The sequence below is a fragment of the Triturus cristatus genome, chromosome 9 (assembly GCF_964204655.1).
Source record: "Triturus cristatus chromosome 9, aTriCri1.1, whole genome shotgun sequence".
Classification (NCBI taxonomy): Eukaryota; Metazoa; Chordata; class Amphibia; order Caudata; family Salamandridae; genus Triturus; species Triturus cristatus.
This window is the reverse complement of record NC_140592.1, coordinates 330,609,963-330,624,154: the sequence shown is the minus strand read 5'-3', so window position 1 is coordinate 330,624,154 and position 14,192 is coordinate 330,609,963. Positions and strand designations below refer to the sequence as shown.

The 14,192-nt window shown below is 45.4% G+C and overlaps 1 protein-coding gene across 1 annotated transcript in view; it reads right to left on the bottom strand.

Annotated features, from left to right (window-relative positions):
• Nucleotides 1–12,240, bottom strand: part of MON1A (MON1 vesicular trafficking associated A) — a 105,339-nt gene extending 93,099 nt beyond the window's left edge. Inside the window, exon 1 of the mRNA XM_085625064.1 lies at nucleotides 11,980–12,240. The gene's annotated coding sequence lies outside the window, so the exon portion shown is untranslated. The remainder of the gene's footprint in view (nucleotides 1–11,979) is intronic.
• Between the last annotated feature and the right edge of the window lie 1,952 nt (nucleotides 12,241–14,192).

Here is a 14,192-nt window from a genome sequence, read left to right as displayed (position 1 = left end):
ATTAAAGCCAGAACTGGCTCCCAAGCACCATTTACAGATTAACTGATAGGCACATTTGCATTTCCTTCAGGCAAGCAGGTACTCTGGCATGCAGGCTTTTCCAGCACTAGAGACTCAGTTGATAAAACTTTAGCTCATGACGATCTAAATTAGCCATCCCAGGTCAGCTGTCTATTTCCAAAATGAAAGCAAATGTTTTTTATTGCAGTCACAAGTGAAGCTGGGGAATGCGCAACCCCCTTCTCAGGACTCCAGGGCCCCCCTGGGCGTCGCGCCCCACAGATTGAAGACCTCTGATCTAATGCAAGGTAAATTGGACACCATTATCCGTAATTATTGTTTTGGGGATTCCATCACATGCAAAAACATCTTTCAGAAATTCCACAACAGTCATAATGTTAATTGAGTGCACACAACTTGACGTCACCCACTTAGCGGTGTAGTCCACCAGAACAATGACAAACCTCTTAGATGGCAACAAATCAAAAGGTCCTACCAGATCCAATCCTAATTTACACCAAGGTTCATCCGGCACAGGAATGGGGGACAGGGAGCTGTTCTCACTACCCTAGATTTGTCATTGCCCACACATTGCAACAGTCTTTCGCCACCTCCTCAACTTTATTGTCAAGGCCCGGCCACCAGTAGTACTCTCTTATACTAGCCGTTGGAAGGTTCTTACCCAGATGTTTTTCATGAGCCAAGTTGCTTAACTTCACAACCAACCCAGCCAGTGGAATAATCCTGTAATTTCTGTACAAATCGCCTTCAACAATACTCAATTCCTCTCTGACACTCCAGAAAGCCTTAACTCCCTCTGAACAATCACACAAGTTAAGCCACCCTTCAAGCACGTATCGAGACACTAACTGGTGAACAGCATCTCTTTCTGCCTCCAACCACCATTCATCCTTATCAAGGGAAGACTCCTAGACCCCACAAAACAGGAAACTTGTCATCTGATGCACAGTCTTTCTCTTGCTATGACCTGGAGAGAAAATCTGCTAGGATATTCTTCTTCCCAGGAAAATATACTACCTGGAAATTAAACTCCATAAAACTTTCCACCCAAAGTTTGATGCGAAGAGTAGTGTTCTTAACCATTCTACAGGCGAACATCTGTACCAAAGGCATGTGATCACTCCTGAGAACAAAGGCAGACTCCACAGATAGTACTTGAAATGGCCGAGGCAGAAGCCAATGCCTCACGATCCACCAACCACAGAGTTTCGGTCCTCCGCACCCTTAAGAGAGTGGGAGGCAAATGCCACCACTCTTTCTTCACCATCAGCCCCCAAGCCTTTCATACTAGCATCCATTGTGAGCAGGGTCTTACGTTTAACTTTGAAATGACCTAAAGTAGGCATGCTTCCAATCTCTCTTTCACCACCCCGAAGGCTCCTTCACACTCTGAGAACCATTCAAAATGCGTACCCATCTTCAACGGTAATCTTAAGGGTTGAACCACACTTGCAAAATTGGGGATACATTTTTAGTAATATTCTGCAAGACCAAGGAACGACCTTACTTGATCCTTGTCACTAGGCGTCGGTACCAATATGATGGGCTCTGCCAAATGCAAATTTGGTCTAATCCCATCCTCGTCGCCACTTGACACAAAGTGAACAGGCACATGTAATTTTCAAGTCTTTATTGGCATCCCCCTCCAGCCAGTATAATTACAGCTTCATAGTCTCGTCTCTCAATACAACTGTCACCAGGTGGAATCAACGGATGACCAGGTAACTTAAATGGACCTTGACGTAACAGGAATAGGCCACAACAATATCAAAGAAAGAAGTGACTCAAACAGATGGACTCACAAAAGAACAAAAATATATATGGTTTTCTCAGTAACTGTCACATAATCACATAACTAATACATGTGGAGCAACATGTAAGATGTGGTCTTATTCCAAAGGTCCTTCTCGTAACAGAGCTAGTTATTGATGATGTTGTGGCATCTAATTGGTATTGGTGTGCCTCACTCAGTTTTCAGTTCTGCATCCAGGTACATTTTTTTACTGATACACAGGACCCTGTTTTGTGGAGAAGCAGCGGGTGTGTAGATTTTTATGGGGAATGCTGATAGAGCTCGAGCTCCTCGTTAGTCCATGAAACCCTGGCCTCCACTGGCCGCAACACCCGGCATCTATAGCCGACCTGGGTGCCCCCGGAGAGCAGGAGACACGGGAACAACAGCAAACACAGGGAGGATCCGGATTTGTGCTGTCAGCCTCGGGGACAAGCAGAGACAAGCTCACACCCAACATGGTGGCTCCGTAGTTGGGCTTGGACTGCGGAGCTTGCTGAACAGGCACATGGAGCGGGCGCAGTCCTAGCGGTGATCTCGACAACGGTGCTCCTGGATGGAGTGGCAGCCACGTGGGTGCCCTCCACTTCCCCTCTGCATTTTCATCAGAGGGGGCCCAGTCTTGGCTCGTGGAGATGCCGCGTGAAGGAGGCTGGGCCCTCCCTGATTCTCGGCCAAAGCTGCTTTCCAGTGCTCTCATGATCTAAAGCACAGGCCCTTGTGGACTTGGGCCAGCCCTGGGAAAGCATAGTTTGCCACTGCGGCAGTCGTGGAGTCCGCTCTCACAGAGAATAAGGCTGTGGTGCGGATTCTGTGATGCAGCCTTTGGTATTGGCCACAGACGTTGTGGCACAGGAACGGAGGACCAACGGAGAAGAAGGGGCAGGGTCAACCTGCTGCCCCGACACAGCTGCTTTGAGGAGGACTGACGGACACTTCTTTGTGCTATGGCCCAGTTGGTAAGCCACCATCCCAACAAGCGTGGAGGACATCTGGACATCACCAGCTCGGGCATCCCTCCAGACCTAAGATCACCATCCATGAATGCAACAACACCCTGAAGGCCGGGCTGAAAGCAAGAACCGCAGCAATGGCGAGAAGATCATGCTGTGTAAATATGTAATATATATTTGTCCAACCCTAATCGCTTCAACTTTTCTTATAATGGAACATTGAGTGAATTTGCATCTTATATATATATGTAACTCTAACCACTAATATCTGAAGTAGACTTATGTACTTACTACTATTCTTATGTTAATTTAGAGTTTATCTGTTTGAATCTTTTATGCAATACATGTACTCTCAAGTCAGTATGTAATGTAACGTGTTCTATTATAAAGCGCTCTATCACCTTCGGATAAAGTTTGCGCTATATAAAAACGCATAAATAAATCGTGTTTGTAAAAAACATGATATATATATACACACACACATACATACACATATATACATGAAAAGTTTATACTCATCTGTAAAATACGTACATTATCGTAGTTTTTCGTCGTAAAGGCATGCATGGTGAAGGCATATGAGTAATTAACTGGTAAGTCTAATCCAAATATTATATATATATATATATATCACGCAAATCTCTCTCCTCACAGAAAGAAATGAAATGAGCCGCACTCACCACGGTAAGAAGAAGATTTCAATAATTCATTTTGCAATGCTGGCAGTTCTAATGCATTTCGGTCACGTTTGACCTTTTTCAAAGATAAGCCAGGACATCATAGAAATCACAAAACGCACCAACCAAGTGATTGCTGATTTTATAGTTCTTGCCCCCTGGTGGACGCCTCGATGGGTTGAACTCAAGCATGATGGTACTTGTGGTTCATTTTGGTTTACAAGCGGATTTTACCTCCAGTAGGTGATGCCGATTAACTTGCTTTTGATTACCGTGGCTCCATTGCATGTCCTTTTAAACATGCAGGAGTCCTGACCAAAGTCCAGTCCTTGGCGGCGCCATATGCCCCGTATTTATATATATATCTCCACCCAAAAACCCATACCCACCCAAAACAATTAAAATACCCTTGCCAACTAAAATTCCACACCCACCCTAAATGTTGAATGTTTTGAGGTGATCCGTCAAGCGGGGGCAGAGAAAAAGGGGGGGGGGGCAAAACATGTTTTCTCTCATGCATTTTTCCATAGGGATTTTGAACACAACTACAGCCCAAACCGCTGAACGGAATAACACTAATTTGGCAGAAAGCTATAAGTTGGTCCAGAAAGGGTGCTTTTTGTGATCTGGTGAAAATCCGTTCAGTAGTTTTAGAGATATTTAAGTTTAAAAAAATATAGATATCTGGGTACACGGATCCTAGCAGTGGACTTGTGGATCCTGCTGAAATTTGATTGGCTGACATTACTTCAACCAGGAAGTATTGGCAGCCATATTGGAACTCGGCTTGAAGCCGAGTCCATAAAAAATGTAAAAAATAAAGAAAAGGAGGCAGGAATACCCTAACCTCCCAGATATGGTGGGGGGCCAACAGGGACCCTGCGGGGCATTAAAAGCATTTTTTTATTTAATTTTGATGTGAATTCGCGAGTGGACCTACCAATCCGCAGTAAAATGTTTTTAAAAAAATGACAGCACGGGCAGCCCCGCTTCCTTACTAATTGGTCCCCGGGTGGGCCAGGTCCCGGGAGCATTTTAATAAAGGAGGGGGGTGCACAACGCCCCTCCTGGGGCTCATTGATGCCCTAGGGACCACCACCTCCCTGGGCTTCTTTTACAAAAAATGCAGGGGAGGCCCATATGGCCCCCCACGCTGCCCCAGGAACCACCCCAAGGCTTATTTATTTATTAATGGGGGGGACTTTCAGACTCCCCCCCCCCGTCCCGAGGACCACCACCTCCCCGGGGCTTTAAAATTAAAGAATGCGAGGAGGCCGCACAAAACCACCTCCCAAGCCCTGGGGGCACCACCTCCACGGGGCAAATTCTAACAAAGAATGGGGGGCCACGCCCCCCCCTCCGGAAGCCATATTTGGCCCTGGGGACCGACACCCCCCAGGGACGGCTCCTAATATGTCCTGGGGTACCCACCCCCAGGACATAGCTTTAGCGCTCCCGCCAAGCCATACAAACTGTACTGGCTTTCAGCAAGCAGAGCACAATTGCTTTTACAGAGAGGAAGATTCATGTTAGGGGTGCTACCAGGGCACCCACAATTGAGGTTGGGCCCCGGGGAATGGGGTCCCCAGGGCCTAAATCGGCCAAAGATGGGGTCCACATGGCCCTCCTCCCATTATTATTATCTTTTTTAATAAAATAATTTTTTTTAAAAGATTCCTGGCCCCGGGGGAAGGGTCCCCGGGGCCGAAATCAGCCCCCCTCCCCCATTTTAAATAGACCTGACCCGGGCAATGGGATCTCCGGGGCCGGGATTGGCCCAGTGAAGGAGAGCCATGTGGCCCCCCCCTCCCCTAATAAATAAAAAAATGCTTTTAAAAAGACCAGAAATAACAAAAAAAATAAACAAAAAAAAGACCTGAGGCCCCCCCGCTCTTTCACCACCACTTTGCAAACACGCCTCCTGGCGCACAACTGGTTGTGGGATTTAGTCCCCTTGGCGGCAGAGGGTCCTTGGGGGCCAACAAGCCCTCCTGTTATCTTTAGTAAGTCCCACAGAGAGCTGTTGCTGAGAGGACTTCGGAGGCCATGCCCCCTTGCTCCAACACTCTGCAAACCCGCCTCCCGCGCATTGCTGGTAGTGGGATGACGTCCTCTTGGATGCTGAGGGTTCTTGGGGGACCAGAAACCATCTTTTTACGGACATACCAGGATTCCTGAGAGCTAGTCGGAGGCTCCGCCCCTTTTCTCCACCACTCTGCAAATGCCACTACTAGTTAAAAAAATCATACAAATTCACTTGAAAAAAACAAAAGTTACAGGGACATTAAAGTTAGGAAATAGAATTTGAAAAACCTTAGAAATTTGCTTAAAAAACCAAGGTTACAGGGTCATTAAATTTAGGAAATAAAATTTTAAAAACTTCAACATCTACTGAGAAAAACAAAGGTTACAGGGACTTTATAGTTAGGCTCAGATTTCACTTGTACAAAACCAGTGAAAATCCGCAGTTATAGTTACCTAAGCTAACTATATCTTACGTCCCTGCAATCACTGCTTAATGACCTTACATATTCCATCAATCATGAAATCGTTTTGGAAATATTAAGAGAAATCCAAATTTGTATATATAGGGACGCAGATCACCCACCGATCCAGCAGTCCCCTTGTTGAAATCTGATTGGCTGCCAACCCTTCAACCAGGAAGGGTTGGCAGCCATCTTGGGACTCGACTTGAGCTGAGTCCCACAAAAACATAAAAAATAAAGAAAGGGGGGCAGTAGGGATACCCTGACCCCCTAGGACTGGTGGAGAGTTCAAACAAGGAGCCTCCTGGGGGTTAGAAAAATTTTTGGGGGGTCAATTTTGCCACAAACTTGTGGGTGGATCTGCAGATTTGCAGCACAATTGGAAAAAAAAGAAGCTTGGGCTACTGCGCTACTTTTGAAGGAAGCCCCTGGGTGGGCCAAATCCAGCGGGCACTGCTTTTTAATTATACGGGGGTGCCCATGAGGCACCCCGCACTACGGGGACTGCCACCTCCCCGGGGTAAACAATAGTATAATAATGTGGGGTGCCCACATGGCCCCCCACAGACCTGAGGACCGCCACCTCCCCAGGGCAAACAATTGTAACTTGATGTGGGGGGGGCTAAACATCCACTGCAGTCCCTGGGGCCCCAGCCTCCCCAGGGTTTTATTTTCTTTGAATGCAGGGGGGCTATGCGGACCCACGCACAGTCCCGGGGACCGCCATCTCCCTGGGGCTTTCTTTGAAATCAATGCGGGTGGCGTGCACGGAGCCCCCCCCACCCCCCGCAGCCCCGAGGATAGCCACCTCCCGGGCTCTTTTCTGTAACTTAATGCGGGGGCACGCGGACTACCCTGCAGTTCCAGGGACCGCCACCTCCCCGGGGCACTTTAAAAATATGGATGTAGGCGGGTCCGCCTGGCTTGCACGCCCCCTGGAGACCACTACCTCCCTGGGGCCAAATCCAAGAAAGGAGGGGGCCGCGTGATCCCCTTTCTAGAGCCATAGATGGCCGAGGGGACCCCACCCAGCAGGGTCGGCTCCTGCTATGACCCAGGGTGCCCACTTCCGGGACATAGCTGTTTGCTTTGACTTGGCGGGAGCTCTACCGCTACCGCCAAGCCACAGTAAATGCTCCACTTCCAGCAAGCGAGAGTTCAGAAATGCTCTCGCTTGCTGGAAGCAGAACAGAATTATTTTCAGACACAGGGAGCTCCAAGTTAAGCAGCTCCCTCTCTCTGAAAGCAATGCCGGCTCCTGCAGGATGCGGGGAGCCGACAGGGATCGCAGGGGACTTCAGGCTCCTCCAGCTGTACAAATTCAAAGTGGGTGCCATGGAGGCACCCAGGACTAGTGGCCAGGCCCCGGCGGATAGGGTCCATTGGGCCGAAATTGCACCCATAGTGATTAATTTTAGAGATCCGGAGGTTGTTAATTATCTCTTAAAGAGTCTAAATTATGTGTCCCAAAAAAAGAGGGCAGTCAGGCCCATCCTCTTGGTTTCCTTTTATAAACCTGTACCTCTCCCTACAAATAATTGTACAAAATGCTCAGAAAGTTCCAAGACCTCATTCTAATACGCAGTTTCAGATCAATGTTCCTGTGAGTAATTGATTCGAGCTAATGAACAGATTGGATATGATAGACTGACTGGCTCCCCAGGACAGGCTGAAAGAAAATAATTGTGAGCTGAAAATTGCTACTGAACTTGAATTACAGACACAGGAGCCCATCAAACCGTGGAAGCAATGGAGCCATCTGTAGATCCAGAATCTCTAGCAGCATCAAAAGACATAATCTTATTTCCTGGAACATTGCTGGTGCACGCTCTAAGGTCACAAACCCAGATTGGATTGGGTTTGTGAGTTCATCAGATATTATTTTTGCCAAGAAATGTGGACGATAGGGATATTTCATATCGATGGCTATTATGCTTTTGTTCAGCCAGCCCCCCGTTGCCGGCAGGAAAGGCGAAGGGTGGCCTTGCTACTTTTATACCTGTCCAAATCGCTACTCTCCAAGCCTCAATAGTATGGTCTTCCCCTCTCTTTATGGTAACTTTTTTAATCTTTCCTCATTGATCCTGACATTTTATTGGTAAAATGTTATTATAATATTTTAAATCAGTGTGTGAGTAATGTGATAGATCAGGTTGACAGCTTCCTGGCAGATTTTCCATTTGAAAATTAAATGTACGGTTGTTTTAATTTGAGTAAGAGATTTTAATATCTCCTCCTGTCATCTCAGTGGTAAGCGCATCTGTGGTTTTATGAAGCAAAAAATGGAAATACAACATATTTTAAGCAAACAGTGTATGAGGAGGCACTAAACACTCTTCTATTGAAGTATAAGAAAACAAGTTACTTACCTGTAACTACAGTTATCCAGTATTGGTATCTTTCATAGATTCACATGCCTGAATCATTCCCCGTCGCCGAGGTGGGAGTCCCACGGTAAATCACAAAAGCAGTGCCATAAGTAAATAACAGTAGTATGCTAAAGGAAAAAGGCCTAGGGCCTAAATCTTAGAAGCCTATCTATATCATTAGGATTAAAAGAACCAAAAGTTAATTCCAACCAATCAGCTACCAGCACCCTCTAGAACACTCTCAGCTGAGTCAGTTCCCCTCAGATTTTCACCGCACGTCGTGTGGAAGGGAGTCTTCCTGAGTGCCTACTCAGTTCTACACTTCATCTCTACAGGATGTCTGACAAGAAAGATCTCTTTAAACCCTGGAAGACCTGTGATAAGAAGAGGGTCCATGTTGATGACCAGCATAAGGAATGCATTTATTGCCTTTATCTTAAGCATGTTGCGAAGGATTGTAGGATCTGCCGTACTTGCCCTACTAAGACTCTTAGGGATAGAGAGGCAAGACTGCTTTTATGGCTTGAATCTTCCTCAGCTGAGGATGATGACAGAGCCTCAACTTCTAGCAAAAGAGCTAGATCCCATGACAGCTCTTCAAGTGAGGGAAGAAAACATCATAAAACTTCCCATGATGTATCTGACCCTTCACAGAGGTCACCTAAACTTTCCTCTGGGTCAACGCTGTCTCCACCCTCTACTTCAGTCAAGGAATCTAAGAGGCTGTCCACTTCAAAAACCGTGAGTAAAAGCCAGGTTAAATCTCTTACTTTGACTCCATCGTCGACAATTTCTGTGACTTCTTCTGCCCCATCGTCGACTGTTACTGTCTCGACGACGGCCATTACTTTGCCTATTGTGTCGACAAAAAGCCTGTTCTGGAAGAACCGTCGACAAGAAAGTCGTCGACGAAGTCTCCGTCGACGTCGAGCCCATCGACGAAGGTTCCATCGACGAAGCCTCCACCGTCGACGAAGGTACTGTTATCTGTGAAGTCTACGTCTGCTGTGTCGACGATGTCATCGTCGACGACTGTCCCGTCGACGACTGCATCAGCGAAGACCCCTTCGACGACGATCCCGTCGACAACGTGTCCGTCGACGATGATCCCGTCGACAATGATCCTGACGACGACGAAGAGCTCGTCAACGAAGAACCTGTCGACGAAGAGCTCGTCGACAAAGAGCCCGTCGAAGAGGAGCCCATCGACGATGATCCCGTTGACGACGAAGAGCCCTATTAGAATGGCACTTGTAATTAGGAAACGACACGAAGAGCTATACATATGATCTTGTTGTGTTACTCCACTTGCCTTTGAAATTGAGGGTTTTTTCTGTAATAATTAGTTTGATTAGTGCATTGTAATATTTTTTTTATTATTTGACTTTCATGGCTTATGCCGAATAAAGATTTGAAGTGATTGAGTGCAATGCAGTACCCCAGTGGCTAGATACTTTGTGGATATAAAATCGAGAGGGCTACAGGGTTATTTGATTGAGGTGAAGAACACCTTTGACAGATTCTTGTTCACAAGATTCTGTCTTGAGATGATGCATCATTCCCCAAGTCACTTGCATGCCACCAGAATGTACCAAGGTGCTGTCTAAATGGACAGGTAACGCAGACAACTACGCATGTTTTACTGTTTTGTAGATCTTATAATGATATTAGGTCATTGACATTGTGCCCCCCTCTTTCTATCTCAAGGTATTATCTATCATGAGGTGGCACTTCGCTTTTTGAAAAACCTCTCAAACGTACCTAAATGTTGCGTCATTCTTGATTATATCAAAATCCCCCTTTGTAGAGGACATCCCTTAACCTACTGGGATGATTTGCGTTTTGAGGAAATCCATGATGACCTTTGAGGACTTTTCACATGGGTTTTTACAACCAAAAGATATAGGTTGAATTCAAATGAGAACCTCGGACATTATTGTAGAAATTTTATAAAAGGGTGATGGACATGCGAGTTGATTCATTCAATTTGTCGATTTGCCAGCCTATATCCTCTGATTAGTTCTTGAATGCGTAAATAAGTATGTTTTTAGACAAGTAATGTGTATTTTATATTTTTACTGAATGCTTTCAATTATGAAATTATGATCTTTTTATTGTTCTTTTATGGATGTGTTCATAAATCTGATTAAATAATTGAATTGAGTGCAATGCAGTACCCAAGTGTAATAAACTGGGTGTCATCAAAGTTCCTTTCACAGAAGATTAGAGTTGAGGGGTGCCAGTTCCACGCATACAGATCATCAAAACTACATCGAGAGTATTATTACACAGGGTATAATACTTCTAAAGGTATCAATACTGCACGGAGTGTCATAATCAAAGGCCAGTACCCTTCCTTAAAGTTAGCAACTCCCACCCAGAATATCTGAGCCCGTGCTGTCTGCGTGCCATCAATACTCTTATGCAGAGTATCAGAACCCATGCGGTGAGAGTCGTAGCAACACTGTCATCCAGAGTATCAGAACTCATACGGTCAGCATAGTAGCAATACTCAGAACCCAGAGTATCAGAACCAAATGTGTCAATACCCCCCGGACGAGTTATCAATACCTGATCCAGAGCATAATAAACCAAGGCATTAGTAGCCCCTGGAAGCAACTCAAGTAGCTTGCCCAGAGTATCCATGACTATTGAAGTGCCTTCCCAGTGTGTTTTTGTGGTTTGAGTGTCTGCCATTTATTGCAGTATTATACTTCTACTTGTATTTTGTACTCTTTTGTAACATGCACACGTCACTTTTCTTCTTGTAAGGTATCGTTTGCTACCTCTTGTATTGTATTTGCTTTTGATACATGCACAATTGTCACCATTGCCTCATGTAAGGTAACATTTGTTCTTGTGTTTTGAGTGTCTGCCATTTATTGCAGTATTATACCTATACTTGTACTTTGTACGCCTTTGTAACATGCACACGTGTCACTTTTTCCTCTTGTAACGTATCGTTTGCTACCTCTTGTATTTTGTTTGCTCTTGATACATGCACAATTGTCACTATTGCCTCATGTAACGTAACGTTTGCTTTTGTAACATGCTCACTTGTAATTTTCTCCTCATGTATCATTACTGTTCCTATTGTGAAGCGCTCTGACACCTTCGGGTAGAGTCCGCGCTATATAAAAACGCATTAAATAAATAAATCAAATCAAAATCCTGGGGTCCCGTCACATGGTAAAATACATATCAACTACCCTAGAGTATCAGAAACCTGGGTATCAATGAAAACGCACTACACAGAGACTCAAAACCTAGGATGTCTGTCAGTACCCTTTACCGAGGAAATCAGCACCTCGCCTACAAGTATTAGAACCCTGACTCGTAATAACCAGCAGTTTCATAAAGCACGGATGTTGCCCGCAGTATCGATCTCAGTGGACCCGCCCCTGAGAGCCAGGGTATCCGGTTCCCCGTGCACAGGGCATCTGTGTCCCCCCGCATCCTGTCACAGTATCAGTGCTCTCTCCCTGCAGGCAACCGTGTATCCGCATCTGCAAATTCAGGGGCACGGGATGTTTACTCTGCACGCTCCTCCATCTACAAACACACGCCATCCTTCTCTGCCCATGAGGAATACATAATATCGCCCTGCCCCCTCCCATGCTTCTCTGTGGCCCCTCCCACACACGGGCTGTCAAATGCAGGAAGGAGCTCCTCGCCACTGACCTTCCCCTCCGCTTCCTGGAGGGACCTTCTCGAGTTTGGGGGTACTCGGGGTGAGGGTCTCAGGCTTAGCGCGCGCCGCCTGAGCACTGCTGCGGCAGCGCCTGGCACCGTGCGGTGGGGTTGGAGGGGGTCGACGAAGACTACAGGAACCGGCGGCGCAGTGTCAGGAAGCAGTCCCTCCTCTCAGAGGTCTTCCTTCCCACCTAATCTCTTATGCAGGCTCCCTCTCCCCGCCTGCTTCCAGCAAGGAAAGCACCCGTTAGGTAGCTGTCATCTCAAAGGTCAGCGCTTTGGCAAAACTGCATTATGGGGATTGGAGTTTTTCTGTGATCGTATTATGCAACGTCCCTGCCTATTCTTTGCGAGTCCTGTGGGGAAAAAACTATTTACACGGGACAAAGCCGTCTCTGCTGGCCTTATTTTACACATTTAACCAAGAATTGAAACAGACAGGCGGTGGTAGCTGGGTGTGCATCTTTCATGGGAAATTACGGTCTTCCCTAATTGTCTAGTACCAGTACTAGAAACTACTTAAACACATGGAACGATTTGGGAACACATTACTAAAACCAAAAATTACCAGTGCTTTAAACGGAAATATTGAAGTGCAGGTACTCACTCTTTAGAATACATGCTTGCTCCTCAGAAGTACTGGTACTCTCCCTATAAATATATTGCAACAGTGCTGACAAGTGCAGGTACTCTCTCTTTCAAATTGAAGAAGTGCAGGTACTCAGTACCGAACATTACCTGACAATTTACAGCACTGATAATCACTGAATTAACCACCAACACTAAATTCAGAGTACTATTCGCCACAAGGTGCCACAACGTCTCATCAGGGATAATAAGCGCTATAAACACCAATATAATACTATTTAGTTTTGTTGTTTCCAAGCAAAAGCGCCGAACCCTCACTCAGTCAACAGTAATACTGTCAGTCAAGTCTTCTGTTCCTCAGCAGTAATATTGTCTTGACCCAAGCAACTTTCTAAATTCCTTTCTAAAAGAGACAAGAAATGCTAGCACGTGCGTAAATTGTTCATTTTGCAAACGCTGCTGATTTGGAAATGCACAAAGTATATTTATCAATAATGTTTCCGATGTCACTGCAGAACAGAGTGAAATTATTGTGCGTTCATGTAAACACATTATTCAAAATATAGCTTAGTTTGAATCACTGCGGAATTGGGAAAACAATTTCTCCAGGAACGCATAATAAATCACAAAAGGAAGAGTCTCACAGTGAACTGATACTTTTTTTTTTTTTTTAACTCTGCCACAAAGAAATTGGCAACAAGGAAAAACGTGACAGTACATCTGTTGAGGCTTATTGAATGGGTCACACAAGGGCTAATTTTAATATATTTCGTATGGGGTTAAGGCACCTGCTGCAGAGATCTTTGTGTGCCCAGAAAGTTTGAGGGGGTAATGGTAAGATAACTTTGGTCATTAATGCACTTGCTGGAGGGATCTGTGTTTTGTATAGTCACAGTTTTTACTAATAAAGTAGGTTAGCAGGTTAATGTGCCTGCTGCAAAGCACATCATTTAACATGGAGATAACAGATTTTATGTAGACAGGTATGTGGGTTAATAAAATCTTATTAGTAGAGACAAACCACAGCTGCTTTATGCTTTAAATCCTGACTTTGTGTTTCTCCTAACTTTGCACTCTTAACATACAATACCTTCCTGCAGGGCTTTAAGTGGGTTAAAAAAAAACTGCGGGGGGCGTTGTCTCAAATGGGCGTGTCTTAAACCACGTAAGCGAAAAATCTGTGTTTAGCATAGTGTGTCACCTGGCTGGTAATTTGCTGCACTGTCATTGAATCCAGCTATATATACAACAAGTAACATTACACCTACAACAAGCCAAAACTATTGACTTTGTCAATGGTTGTTAGTTTCATAAGCAACAACTATGACTTCGTTGAATATAATATGACTGTCCTTCAGTTCTGAAATGATGAGACTATGAACGAACTTTAACAAGTCTCTTCGAAGTTACCTCAAAGGCAGTAGAAGGGTGGTACTGCTGCAGAGTTAAGATTTTTTTTTCCACCCGGAGGGTGATGGCAAATATGGAGAGCCTGATGGGACCCGTCTCAACACCTGCTTTTTAGAACTGCCGGTATTCAGCACTGGCGGGACCCGGCCCTCTTAAAGCCCTGCCTTCCTACAAGGACGATATGGGCCTCCTGCACCTTGTGA